The sequence below is a fragment of the Ceratotherium simum genome, unplaced genomic scaffold, assembly GCF_057802395.1.
Source record: "Ceratotherium simum simum isolate JZ-2026a unplaced genomic scaffold, ASM5780239v1 HiC_scaffold_43, whole genome shotgun sequence".
Lineage (NCBI taxonomy): Eukaryota > Metazoa > Chordata > Mammalia > Perissodactyla > Rhinocerotidae > Ceratotherium > Ceratotherium simum.
Window position 1 is genome coordinate 4,933,694 of NW_028261259.1, and position 13,233 is coordinate 4,946,926.

Genomic DNA, 13,233 nt, shown 5'->3' on the forward strand with positions numbered 1-13,233 from the left:
CCTTCCAGAAGAGCTCCTGGGGAACAGGGGGAGTGTCATCCAGCCCTGCCACAGGCCACCTCTGTGTCCACAGCCACTAAAGTCCGACACAGGTGTCACAGTTTAGAGCTGGAGCTCAGGAAGCTCAGGATGTGGCCTGAGCCTTGTGAGAGTCCCTGGGTTTTCTTCTCTGTCCACCGAGGGTACCCAACACAGGATGACCCAGGACCCAATCCCGGCAGGGAAGGGAGAGGGGCATTTGCACCCAGCCCGTCCTGGCTAACTCCAAGCTCCAGACGGTGGCTCAACTCTGCTCATGCCAAGGGGGCATCTTCCACCACCCTGATCTCCGCTCTGGTCCCACTCCCCATTCTGATGCACATTCCCCCATGGCAGCTACAACCACTGGCCTTGTCTGTCTCCCTTGTAGTGAAGCACACATCAGGTGTCAAGTCCTGAGGCTGTTGAGCCTCCTGAGGAGACGGCTGGGCCACCGTAGACCTGGCTGCACACAGTGAGTTCCCCTCCACCACTGATGGGCCAGGCCCTGCCCAGCTTTCCATCTCTTCTACCTCATGGAGCCGGCACAGCCACTCTGTGGAGCAGGTCCTGTTAGTGTCCACCTCTACGGTCTGCAGGTGGACAGCAAAGGCTTGGGGGTTCCAGAAGTTGCCCAGGTCATATGGTTGGTAAGGGGTGGAGCTGGGATTTGGGCCCAGATCATGGGAGTCTGGATCAGGACTGGGGCAACGATGGCAGAGGGAAGGCCTGTTCCACCCCACCCTGAGAGCCCAGCTGCTCACTGCATCCATCACGGTCAACTGCTCCACCACCAGCTTAGGAGAGAAGGCCGTGAGGTTGGGCTTCTTCTCACGCTCCTTAACAGCCACAGGTGGAGACGGACTTCCCACTAGAAATGATGATCCAGGTGACTCCAGCTCAGCAGCTCCCACTCCTGCTGGAGCCGATGTTGGCCCTTGCTCCAGCTCCAACACTGCTGATGGAGGGGACGCTGGCCTCAGCACTAGTAGTGGTGATGTGAACGGAGATGTAGCCAGCTCTACCTCCACCACTGCCCACTGCTCTGCTTCTGTCACTGGCTGGAGCTCTGCAGCTGGCGCTACAGTGGGATAAAGAGGAAGATGATTCACCCACATAGCTTACTTTCAATGTGTCCTTCTAAACACAGGAAAGATCCCACTTCCCTTCCAGGAATATCCAGCCTGCAATCCCCCTTACCCTCTGCTTCTGCCTCAGTGGCCTCCAGAAGCTCACACCGGGCAAGGGTAAGAGGGTCATGGCAGCTCAGCTCCGAACCAGGCAAGGTTATCTGCGTGTATATCCCCTTTAGCTTGAAAAGGGACAGCCCCAGTCTGGTCACGCCCTAGTTCTGGTCCAACCTGGTCATCTCAAGGTCCTGAGTGTGGAGACCCTCTGCTCCTGTTCTCATCTCAGAGCAGCACTGGATGGTGTTTGTGGCCTCAGGCACCTTCCCCTTGCCTAGTGAGTTGCTGAAATTGAAACCATTGGGCAGCTCCTCGATGACCTTCTGATTGGAGTTCTGCAAAGACTGTTCTGGAGCTGGGCCAGAAGGAATCAGGGGCTGGCTGCACACTGCCACTGGGGTCAACCCCCAAGAGAAAGTCTGCTCCTCAGTTCAGGCACAGAGGGACATCCCTACAAAGAACTGTGGTCAGGCAGGAAAAGAGATGAAACCTCTATGGCTCAGTAACATAAGAGTAGAGGAGCTCACCTTCTCACGCTGCCAGCCATGACCTGGGCTATGAACATGACAGGCCCACCATGCTTCCGACACCTAACAACCAGCTCCTGCCCAGGAATGGCCTGCCCCTCGTACCCTGCCTTCTCCCCTCCACACAAACACACACAGACACACACACACACGATGAAGGGTAAGGGGTGTGGGGCTGATCAGGTGGGATCACAGTTGTGTCCTGGCCTGCACTAGTCTTTCCTGGACTACACCGTGTTACCCTTCACTGCCTCCTGCCAGACGCCCAGAGGCGTCGGGGATGAGGGCTGAGCCAACGTCGGCAACGACCAAAAAGTTTCTCTTTCTGGGTTTTTTTGAGCCTAGATCCTCCAAAAGTTGGGATACAACAACAAAATATTTTTTCCTGTTGACTGTCTCCAGTCAAGTGAGCTGGATGGGGGGCTGTGTGTGCCTGGTTACCAGAGTTCTAAGATCTGTTGTGGTCTATAACCAAGGAAGTGAGGTCTTCTTTCAAGATTCCTTTGCCTGGGCCCCTTCCCTCAATCAGACTTGTCCAGAGCTGCCCCCTGTGCCCTGGCTGTTAACTCTCCTCCCCCATGTCATCTCTTGAACTGTACACAAGGAGCCTACACAGCCCTAGCCACAGCTCCCTGGAAACCTAAGTCGGGTCTTAGCTTTGAGGAGACAGAGATGAATGCAGACCTCCTTTTTCTTACCAGTTCTTCATCCTGAGAAAGTCCCTGTACCTCTCATGTCCTCCCCAGTCTCTAAACCTGCACCATGGGGATCAGGCTAGAATCTACTTCCTAGGGATGTCACCCGGTGTATATGACATAATATCTATTACCTCTGTGGGCTGGTGTCACATGTACCTAAGGCACAAACTTAGAGATGGAAGAATAACAAGAAGGGGTGACAGGTAGCACAGAACACCACTCAAAACAGGCCTGGGTTCTAGCAATGTGATATTGGAACAGTCGCTTCCAACTTGGCCTCATTTTCAGGTCAGCATCATGAGGGGGTTGAAACTAATGGAAATTTACATACTGCCATCCTGCGACATAAAACCATTCAATTGTTTCCTGTTTAATGGAGAATGAGACCCAAGTGTCTCGTCTTGGCCTATGAGGTGGGCAGCCTCCACAGTGGTACCCAGTAAGCCCCACAGATGGTATAGCCATCCCAGTGGGACCGCTAAGTAGTTAGTAACTGGCTTCTTAACATAATAACAGCCAAAGTGATGGGATGTCTTGTCTAAATTTTAACTAAAAAGTCTCTCACTTCCTCTTACTCCCTCTTTCATGTTCCATCTCTCTCTCTCTCTCACTCTGTCGAATCCCTGTAACTGAGGAATCAAATACCAGCGTTTTAGGGCTGCCCAATGTGCACGCCTAGAGATGAGAGAAGCATGAGATTGCCCAGGCCAACAGACAGAAAGAAACTCAGGCTCTCAGTCCAAACTGAACCCTGAAAGCTGAGATTGAACTTGGGGGCCAGTCCTCCCCCAGTTGAGCCTCAGTTGCAGGCCTCACAGGGTGGTGATGAGGTAAGAGGGAAGAAAGGACTGTGGGAATTTCTTTTTTTTAATGAAATTTGATCTTTAAAGATTTTATTTATTTATTTTTCCCCCCAAAGCCCCAGTAGATAGTTGTATGTCATAGCTGCACATCCTTCCAGTTGCTGTATGTGGGACGCGGCCCCAGCATGGCCGGAGAAGCAGTGTGCGCCCAGGATCCGAACCCGGGCTGCCAGCAGTGGAGCGCGTGCACTTAACCGCTAAGCCACGGGGCCGGCCCATGTGGGAGCTTTCTGCCTGCTCCACCTGGAAGGGTGAGGGCGAGAACAGTGTCATGTGACACTGAGTCCTCAGGAGAACCTGTGAGGTAGCTGGAGTTCTCACACATTCCAGATGAGGAAACAGGCTCGGGGAGGCCTGGCCCAAAGCTCAAGCTCACACCCAGAGTGAGAGTTGGAGCTTGGCTTGTTCTAGAATCACAACACCTTGGAGGATGGAGTGCTATTGGTACCAGTTGCCTGGAGTCAGATGTCCAGGGTCAGAGGTCAGTGGTGCTGGAGAGAAATGGGGTGAGGGGACTATGGCCTTACTGACACTCTCCTCGACCCTGGCAGCAGGGGCCCTCCACGTTTGCCCCCCCGCATATCAGCCTCCAGAGAGTGCAGGAGAAGCAGCAGCAGCAGGTGAGTATGCCTGTGGGGGAGGGGCTCTGCCCTCCCAGCTGGAGGCCCTCAAATCAAGAGAGGAGGCCCCTTCCTCTTGGTGCCACAGTGCCTGAATCCCCCAGTAGAAGTGACCAGGAGGAGGGCCTGGAAGAGCTGATGCAGGATGGGTTTGCTGTGGAGAGGGCCAGGGACCGCACAACCTGTGATTTGCCAGAAGCCGGCCCTGGGAGGTGAGGAGGAGGAGTGTGGTGTTTTGGGGCTGTGAAAGGAGGAGGAGTTGAGCCGAGGTTGCTAAGGGTCCTAGGCTGCTCCCCGTGGGAAGCCTGGGGTGGGCTAGGAGGCTGAGGGTGAGGACTTTTCAGGGGAGGGTCTGCAGGGGGCCGACTTGAGAGCAAGGACTCATCCCACCCAAACCACGATGTCACAGAGTGTCATCCCATATCTTGGCACTTTCCTTGGTCACCTGCTGATGCTGCACCTGCTGATGGGTGATAATCTCGAGGTGGGTGCACTTGAGGACCAGGCAGGGAGGACCAGGATCCTGAGCCTTGGGATTGGGAGCCCCCGAACTGAGCTCTGAGCTCTCAGCACTTGGCACATCTCCTGTCATAAGAGCCTCTCAGCCACCCCTGGGAGCTGGGGCATCAGGCCCATCTTAGGGATGAGTGAACAGAGGCTCCACCTGAGACACCCATTCCGGTTCCTCAGGCTGGGGAAGCTCAGAGCTGCCTGACAGCACAGCTGCTTGAGGTTTTATCTGAGCTGGACTCAGCCTCTCCCACCCACGCTGCCCATGGAGGGAGAGAGAATTCGGACCCCTCCAAGTCAGGCAGCACATAAGTGGCTGAGCAGTCCCGTCTGCCTGAGGCCTCAGCCTCCAAGTCTGTCATCAGAGAGGGTTGTGCTGTCAGGTTCCTCAGCCTCTCCCCCATGTCCTGCTTCTCTGGAGCCCAGAGCCCGGCCTAGGTCCAAGTCCTGTTTTCTCTGCATGCCCGGCTCCCTCTGGTGACCTGGCAGTAGTGCAACTTGAGAAGGGGTGGGCATAGGGGGCTAGTCAGGCTAGGGGGCTCTGTCTGATGGACTCTGGCTCTCTGCCTTCCAGGGGAATGAGATCAACCTGAGAATAGGACTGAAGTGAACAGCTGCCACACCCCCTTCAGGGGAGGGGAAGGAGGAGGAAATCAGAGACCCTCTGGGCAGAACAGTCCCTGGCTCCACCCCCTGTATCTTACATTTAGTGGAAGAGTTTGATAACAGAGAAGTGGGAGACCCAACCAATTGGCGGGTGGGTTGAGGGGAGGATGGCATCAAGGAAAACTTCCTGGAGGAGGGGCTGATTATTCCCATTTTGCGAACAGGTAGAGCCTGGATGGAACTGGAGGGAAGGACAGTTCCCAGGACTGGTCCTCTGCCTCACTCCTCACCACCCACAAGGTCCATGAAACATCCCCCACCCAGGCCCTATCTGCATCCTCTCCTTCCCTCTGGTCCCAGGAATACCCAGTCATGAGGGAGATCCTTCTGCTCCAGGTGGCCACAAAGAATTACAACCTAGAGCCCGAGGAGCGATTTGGGGCCTGGTTCCAGGTCATGGAGCTGCTCAACGAGAATGATAGGTGAGGCCGGGCAGGAGTTGGGTGAGGGCCGGGGTGGACTCTCCCTGTTGGCCAGTCCACAGAGCCTGTCTCCGTGGCCCCCCACTCAGACCCAGGCCTTATTGCATGGCGACCTCTGGGACACCTAGACTCCAGCTGCTGGGCAGGCAGTGGGGGGACACCTGAGGTGTGGCTCCTGGTAGGCTCACAGGTGCCTCTCTGTCCTGGAGCTACAGCCTGTCCTGCCAGCTGGACCCCCAGACCTAGTTGGCCAGCAGAATACTCAAGGATAAGAAGAACCCGCCATCATCAAGGTCAGGGGTGAGTGAGTGTCTGGGCCGTGGTGACTGACTCCTAGGGGTTCAGTAAAGCTTCGGGCTAAACGTGCCCTTGGGTAGTCAAACAGCTGGCAATGGGATCCCAGCTCCACTACTGAGCAGTCCTGTGACTGGGGTGACTTTCTTCAGCTTCCTGAGACTCCGTTTCCTCCTCTGTGAAATAGATGACACTAAATAATCTTTTGCGTGGCAGGGACAAATGGGGTACTGGTGGCTGACAGCACTGAGCACAGGGTCTGGAGCACCCAGTGCAGTTGGGACAAGGTGGGGGCCATGATTCTTCCAGGCCATCAAGATAACCCTACTCTTCTACTCAGTCCCCAGGCCCCAACACCAAGCCCCGTACCAGTGGCCAATCACAGCCCCATCCTCAGCAGCGGGGACACAGCTGGGAGGCTTGGGATGCACTGGGCCAGCTCCTCCCACCTGACGGGAATGGGAGCATTGTAAGCTGATCTCTGAGGTCCCCTGAAACCCAAGAGAGAGGGGACGACCCCACCCCAGCTCCCTGATGTCTCTACCCCAGGACCAATTCACACATTGTGGAGGGACAGTAGTTATTTGTTGTAAACAATAAATGCCATATTTGAATATTATATTAAAGTCCTGTTCCTTTTAGAGCTGGGAGTTGTGGTGTGGTTCTGTCGCTTTCTGTAGGCATGTAAGTGAGACACTGAATCTCACATTTCTCCTTGAATCACGAACTCTTCTGGGTTCATCAGCTTATTGTATGTGGGAGAAGGGAGAAGGGCCAGCCCCTTCCCTGGTTAGTGGGGACACTCCCAAGTCCCCATAATTCCGAAGATCAGTTCATTTCAGTATCACTCAGCTCCTCCAGGAGCAGATATGGCCCCCGCCCGTTCTCTTGGGATTTTAAGGTTGAAGGTACTTTCACAGGCAGAGCAACAACCACTGAAATGTGGGTGTCTTTAAAACAGCACTACCCAGGACCATGTCGTGCCACAGGCAGGGGCTGCCTTTCTACATTCTGGAGGAACAGGGAACGTTTTCTGCTTCTCTTGTTGAGATTTCTTTTGACTAAATTTTAGGAACTTGTAGTTTTCTAGTTCAATCTCTGGAATTGCATCAGCTCTAAGTGGGGAAAACAATGTAAAAAGATCAAAACGTGCACGTGGAGAGGACAAGGCCCAAGGAAGCTCATTTGCAAATGGACTAAAGGCAGGCAGGACCTAGCTCCTGAGGCCCCTCTAGGGGCTCCGTGTTCACCCCTGACCTGGATTTGAATCCTGCTGGGATCCTTGTCCAAGACTCTGAATTCCTTTTCCTGCTTGTTTTGTATCCAGGCGGAAAGATTTGTGATGCAGCTTTTAAGGCTACTGCTGGGCCTCGTTCCATAAACATGACTGCTCCCTGTGAACTAGGATTCTCAGCACCCCTGCCTTCCTTATGCAATTCCCTTTAGGGCAGACATTCCCCAGAAGGCCCCAAGCCTCCTCCCTCGCTTGGCCTGATGGATCCCGGGTGAGCTCTAATTTGCCAGTATAAGGGACCATAATCCTGGCCAGTGAGTGACCTCACACTGTCCCTTGCTGTCCAAGGTGACTTCTGAGCCTGTGTCATTCTGAGGTCCATGGTCTTGGACAATCCTCCAGTTTACACACTAAGTGTTGGTGTTACCAACTCGTCCAAATGGGGCAATTGGGCCCGAGGCCATAAACTGTGTCGCCCCTCGGTGGTTGTGTTTTTGTCCCCAGTCCTGTGCTGTGGTTACATTACCACCACCTGCTGGGGTGTGAACACTGTTTGGAGCTTTCAAAGATGAGGCATGACAGGAGTGTGGGGGGCTACAGCAGGGAATGCCACTGAACTGATGGTCCATGGACGTGCATGAACACAGCGTTACCAATTAAAATACTGAAATGCTTGCCATCTGGTCGTGAGCAGACACTGCTCTGAGCTCGCACCGAGAACCCACCCCATGACTAGGAGCTTTCAAATGGTTACCAAGTGGCATTTTGAACCTCATCCCTTGGGAACACCCTGTAAGACAAGGACCAGATGAATCGCTTGGCACTTGTGAGTTATCCCCTCATTTCTGATGGCTGCAAGTGTCACCCAGACACACAGGCTGCACTCTGCCAGGGAAGCCTTCTCAGGACAACCAGAAGCTGAAAATGAATCCTGGTTCCCGGCATCCCAAGCCCTTCCTGACATGGCACAGCCACCCAGGAAAGTGATTTGGTAACGGAAAGACTGGGAAGGCTGTACTTTCCCTCCAAAGAGAAAGAGAAGAGCCAACAGTGAAAGCTTGATCCCTCAAATAGACAATTAAATCCCAACAAGCAGTGGGTTCTTTCAGCATTACTGATGCTGAAAAAATCTCTTTTGATAATAGCACGATCCCCCACTGCCATGTTCATCTCCATGAATCAAATTTCCAACACCTATGGATCTAAAAAACTGAGGGAAATCTGGTATTTCCTTAGATGCAACTCTGAATTAGCATGCAACAGAGAACAGAAAAATGGAGACCTAGACGTAAATATCTAATTTGAGAACATAGACACAAAAGTGCGTTTGAAATAATATTTTAGAATCTATTGGAATATTATACAAAAAGAATAATCCATTTTTAGTAGGTTTTACTGTGACTGTGAGGGGACAAACTGAATCACCCCGTGACATTGATAACTCGCTGCTGACTTTAAAGTACAAATAAATAATATACATAGTAAAGGAAAATGAGAGAACAGCATGAAAAAGGAAGATCTTTCTCTCCTCACCTGAAACTCAACCTCTCACCTCAGAAAGAAACTATTGTCTATATTTTCTATGTCTCGAAGCAGAGCTTAATTAAAGAAAAGTATCAATATATTTTAAAATTTCAAGAGCTCAAAGCAAGGAAACATTAGGGATGCTGCCAAGAGACCTCACTGAGGTGCCTGCTCCATTTCATCTGCTGTCAGGACGGCCTTCTTAGACCCTCACTTTCTCTGCCTTGCTAGCAAGTCTGTCCGCCATCAGTGCTATCACCAGTCTCGCTCCTGTGCTCTTCACTGCCCTTTCCTCCTTCCTGATACCTCCACAGTGCAGCTGTGGAATGCACAGATCAGTTCCTGGAATCATCTCTGCCAAATCTGAAGACCAGCAGGAGTGGGAATGGGACCTGGAATGCAGGCCATCTGCGAGCACACCTGGCAGGGATTCACCTGTGTGACTAGGTGCAAGTTTTTACAACGTTTTGGCAAGATTGAAAGGACTTACGTGTTGTCCTGCACTGCTGCAGGCCTGGAGTCCTTGCGGTCTCTCGGGCCAGCAGATCTGGTGGGGCTGGTCCAAGTTGTCCTCTCAGAGACCAGTCATTGCCAGGATGGGATGGGATTCTAGTAACTGGCCTCTTGAATATGTCACTGGACATCCTCAAAAGAATGGAAATGCTTAAACCTGGCTTTGGTTTGGACTGGTTCCCACAGTTACGCTGCTTCTTCTGTGAAGACGTGACTTATCATCCTTCTTTTCCTCTTACCCTATAAAAACAAATCATGAAACTGGGTCAAATGATAAAGGAGGCCTGCCTTTTTAGGACAATTATCCTGGCTGTTTTGTACTTCCACCCTCGCTCTACTCTCTCGGGATATATCTGACCTGTGTCCTGGGATGTCATCAGGCAGATTTGCATCAAGAACAGAAAGCTCAAGGTCAAAACTCAAGGCCCCTCCAGATCATTTCCCCCCTCCATCCTGTTAACACGCCCTCCTTGTTTGAGTGTTAGTCTATTCTCTTCTTTTCCTTGTCACTCTCAACTGCACAAGTCCTGGCACTCCCTCTCAGGACAGTCGACCACCAGTCCTTTACTAAATCCCAAATCTTACCATTTCTGTATTTTCTGTCTACTCATCTGCTTAATCCGTTGACCACTTGGTGTTCATAGAGGTTAAATCAATAGTGACATTATCAACCACCACCTGTTAGCAACTTACTCCCATATCCCAGATGTTCACATAATCCAAATGGTTATGTTCAAAAGTAAATAATTCAGAAAACATATTCACCCACCACAAATTCCTGATCTTTAATATTTTTATTCAAACATTCATACAGTAGATACCTGTCCCTCAAGATCAGTAGTAATGCCAGATCAACGATTCTCACCTTAATTTCCTCCTAGACCTATCAATCCTGGATTCCATGGACTATGATCAAAATAATTTCCTTTTAAAAATAAAAAATTCCTTACCACTCATTTATTTTGTAAACTTCCAAACCCAGAAGATCCCGATTATCTGCCGTGCCGCAGCTACTGCTGATCTTATGACAAGCTGAAGATAAAGCATGAAACATGACCTTTTTGTACCACTGTAAATACAAAGCCATCTGCATCAACTGGGAAGCACCCATAATGCCTGGAAATTTTGTTCTCTTTTTTTGTTTGGCTCAAAAACAAAAAGACAAATCAATTTAAAAAATGGTCAAGGGACCAGAGTAAAATTTTTCCAGTGAAGACATACAGGTGGCCAGCAGGTGTATGAAAAGTTGTTCAGCATCACAAATCAGGGAATGCAAATCAAAACCACAATGAGCTATCATTTCACACCTGTTATGATGGCTATTATCAAAAAGCTAAAGATGACAAATGTTGGTGAGGATGTGGAGAAAAGGAACCCTCGTGGGAATGTAAACAAATACAGCCATTATGGAAAACAGTATGGAATTTCCTCCAAAAATGAAAACTAGCCTATGATCCAGCAATCCCACTTCTGGTATACACCCACAGGAATTGAAATCAGGGTCTCAAAGAGATACCTGCCCTCTAATGTTCATTGCAGCAAATTCGCAATAGCCAAGATGTGGAAGTAACCTAAACGTCACTGATGGATGAATGGATAAAGAAATGGCATATTCTTCAACATTGAAAAAAGAAGGAATTGCTGCTATTTTTGACAACATGAATGCACCTAGAAGACATTGTGCTAAGTGAAATAAGGCAGACAGAGAAAGGCAAATATTCCCTTATTTGTGGAATCTAGAATAGTCAAACTCACACAAGCAGAGGTTAGAATGGTGGTTGCCAGGGGCTGGGGAGATGGAGAAATGGGGAGCTGATGTTCAAAGATACAAAGTTTCAGTTATCAAGATAAATAAGTTCTGGAAATCTATGATACGGCATAGTGCCTACAGCTAACAAGACTGTATGCATACGTTGCATGTGCTAATAGAGTAGAATCATGATGTCATACTTTTCCATATACAGCTTGATGAATTTGGACATAAGCATACACCCTTGAGACTGTCACCACCATCAAGGCCACAAACATATCCATCATCTCCCAAAGTTTTCTCTCACCTCCTTTATTACTATTATTCTCTGGTAAGAACTCTTAATATCTACTCTATTAGCAAATGTAGCGCATGCAATACAGTCTTGTTAGCTGTAGGCACTATGCCTTATCCTAGATTTCCAGAACTTATTTATCTTGATAACTGAATCTTTGTATCTTTGAACATTAGCTCCCCATTTCTCCATCTCCCCAGCCCCTGGCAACCACCATTCTAACCTCTGCTTGTGTGAGTTTGACTATTCTAGATTCCACAAATAAGGAAATATTTGCCTTTCTCTGTCTGCCTTATTTCACTTAGCACAATGTCTTCTAGGTGCATTCATGTTGTCAAAAATAGCAGCAATTCCTTCTTTTTTCAATGTTGACGAATATTCCATTTCTTTTTCCATTCGTCCATCAGTGACGTTTAGGTTACTTCCACATCTTGGCTATTGCGAATTTGCTGCAATGAACATTAGAGGGCAGGTATCTCTTTGAGACCCTGATTTCAATTCCTGTGGGTGTATACCAGAAGTGGGATTGCTGGATCATAGGCTAGTTTTCATTTTTGGAGGAAATTCCATACAGTTTTCCATAATGGCTGTATTAGTTTACATTCCGACGAGGTTTCCTTTTCTCCACATCCTCACCAACATTTGTCATCTTTAGTTATTTTGATAATCGCCATCATAACAGGTGTGAAATGATAGCTCATTGTGGTTTTGATTTGCATTCCCTGACTTGTGATGCTGAACACCTTTTCATACACCTGTTGGCCACCTGTATGTCTTCACTGGAAAAATTTTACTCTGGTGCCTTGACCATTTTTTAAATTGATTTGTCTTTTTGTTTTTGAGCCAAACAAAAAAAGAGAACAAAATTTCCAGGCATTATGGGTGCTTTCCTGTTGATGCAGATGGCTTTGTATTTACAGTGGTACAAAATATCATGTTTCGTGCTTTTTCTTCAGCTTGTCATAAGACCAGCAGTAGCTGTGGCATGGCAGATAATCGGGATCTTCTGGGTTTGAAGGTTTGCAAAATAAATGAGTGGTAAGGAATTTTTTATTTTTCCAAGGAAATTATTGTGATCATAGTCCATGGAATCCAGGATTGATAGGTGTAGGAGAAAATTAAGGTGAGAATCGTTGATCTGGCATTACTACTGATCTTGAGGGACAGCTATCTACTGTATGACTGTTTGAATAAAAATATTAAAGATCAGGAATTTGTGGTGGGTGAATATGTTTTCTGAATTATTTACTTTTGAACATAACCATTTGGATTATGTGAACATCTGGGATATGGGAGTAAGTTGCTAACAGGGGGTGGTTGATAACGTCTCTATTGATTTAATCTCTATGAACACCAAGTGGTCAATGGATTAAGCAAATGAGTAGACAGAAAACACAGAAATGGTAAGATTTGGGATTTAGTAAAAGATTGGGGACCGACTGTCCTGAGAGGGAGTGCCAGGACTTGTGCGGTTGATAGTGACAAGGAAAAGAAGAGAATAGAATTACACTCAAAAAAGGAGGGCGTGTTAACGGGATGGAGGGGGGAAATGATCTGGAGGAGCCTTGAGTTTGACCTTGAGCTTTCTGTTCTTGATGCAAATCTGCCTGATGACATCCCAGGAAACAGGTCAGATCTATCCCCAGAGGATAGAGGGAGGGTGGAAGTACAAAACAGCCAGGATAATTGTCCTAAAAAGGCAGGCCTCCTTTATCATTTGACCCAGTTTCATGATTTGTTTTTATAGGGTAAGAGGAAAAGAAGGATGATAAGTCACGTCTTCACAGAAGAAGCAGCGTAACTGTGGGAACCAGTCCAAACCAAAGCCAGGTTTAAGCATTTCCATTCTTTTGAGGATGTCCAGTGACATATTCAAGAGGCCTGTTACTAGAATCCCATCCCATCCTGGCAATGACTGGTCTCTGAGAGGACAACTTGGACCAGCCCCACCAGATCTGCTGGCCCGAGAGACCGCAAGGACTCCAGGCCTGCAGCAGCGCAGGACAACTCGTAAGTCCTTTCAATCTTACCAAAACATTGCAAAAACTTGCACCTAGTCACACAGGTGAATCCCTGCCAGGTGTGCTCGCAGATGGCCTGCATTCCAGGTCC

General features: G+C 49.1%; 1 pseudogene; it reads right to left on the minus strand.

Annotated features, from left to right (window-relative positions):
• Positions 1-8,741: 8,741 nt before the first annotated feature.
• On the minus strand, positions 8,742-9,453 carry LOC101390318 (methyl-CpG-binding domain protein 3-like 1; annotated as a pseudogene).
• Positions 9,454-13,233: the final 3,780 nt, after the last annotated feature.